This window comes from Morone saxatilis, unplaced genomic scaffold, assembly GCF_004916995.1.
Source record: "Morone saxatilis isolate NCDOM2014 unplaced genomic scaffold, NCSU_SB_2.0 Contig2, whole genome shotgun sequence".
NCBI lineage: Eukaryota > Metazoa > Chordata > Actinopteri > Moronidae > Morone > Morone saxatilis.
In genome coordinates, this window is record NW_023339762.1 from 27048015 (window position 1) to 27049407 (window position 1393).

The following is a 1393-nucleotide window of genomic DNA, read 5'->3' on the forward strand; positions in this document are numbered from 1 at the left end:
GTCAGGTGAGTTTCTATCGAGTGACGAGTCTTCGTTTGGTCGTCTGCGCCACCAGTTTGTGATAATCGTCCAATTTGTCTCGAACTTTATTGTACATCTGAAAACAGACAGCGAGCATTGGTTAATACAGGAGGATGTCACAGGTTCAATTCCATCACTTTTATTTTTTTTATCAGAAATATTATGAATTAAAAACCACCCACAAATACAATTGTTGTCGCTTGTGGAGCTGAGAGCTTGAGTCAGCGCTTTGCATTGTGGGATACAGAGGTATTAAACTGTAAACAGGAAGTGAGAGACTCACGCTGCTGTTGGTCTGAGTCTCGTTCAGAGTCTGAAGCAGCTGATCGATGGACGTGTACGGCAGCCAGACGGAGGACGACGTCGCTGACAGAGGCCTCTGTGACAGCAACCAGTCCGTTTAATCAACACCAGCAATTATATTATTTTAAACAGCAGAGTTTCATCAGCTAAACACAATTAATATAACTTAATGTAGTACGCAAAGTACTTTGACCTCTATAATGCAGTACAGTCTGCAGTACTTTTACCTCTATTCCGAAGTACTGGTGTCCTCTCCCGAGCAGAGCGTCCACGTACTCTAACACCAGCTCGGCGGCAGCGTCCAGGAGGTCAAAGTTCAGGAAGAGACGCAGCAGAGACGCTGCGTCCACAGCCTGTTGCAATGCATCATGGGAGAAAAAGCAGCAAACAGTGAGTGCTTCTGCAGAATAAAGCGTCCGCACCCCCTCCCTCCCTATTGGTTGATGACTCACCTTGTAAGACTTGACAAGCCAATCGGGCAGTGGGACAGCGTGCGACAGCAGCTTGTTGATGACGCAGCGGTGGTACTGTCCGTTAGCGGACGGATACCTGTCCAGGTAGGAAGCCAGCAGCCGCCACGCCTCATCTGTAGCACTGACCACAGAAGAAGAGAACGCTGTGTGACACTCCATTGATTTACAATGTCAATAATAATAAATAATCAATAACAATCAAACCTGGACTCTTTGGTATTGACGACAGATGACAGCTGATTGGCAGCCAACCAGCTCCAGGCTTCATTCTGAGTCTCCTCCCCCCCAAACTGCAGCTTGATGCACCTGAACACAAAAAAACAAATTTCAGCTCATAACAATATTATAATCAATATATGTAAGAATACAGTAAATATGAATTTTATATTTAATATAATGCGATCAAATAACTGATTTATAATAATCCACTGCAGTTCCTGTGAGTTTTGTAATAAATGTGTTTTTTGCATTTGTGGCGCAGACTAGTGGACTAAAGTTAATATTATTGTTACTATTATACTCATCAAATAGACAGTACAGTACGTATATATGTATATACATATATATACACGTATATACACATACATATATATATA

The 1393-nt window shown here is 42.6% G+C and overlaps 1 long non-coding RNA gene across 1 annotated transcript; it reads right to left on the minus strand.

The window, feature by feature from the left end:
• Positions 1-1163, minus strand: LOC118330714. Its single transcript, XR_004796847.1, has 5 exons — positions 1002-1163; positions 777-918; positions 552-677; positions 305-400; positions 1-97 (listed from the first exon to the last, which is right to left on the minus strand). It is a non-coding gene; the product is annotated as an uncharacterized LOC118330714 (long non-coding RNA).
• Between the last annotated feature and the right edge of the window lie 230 nt (positions 1164-1393).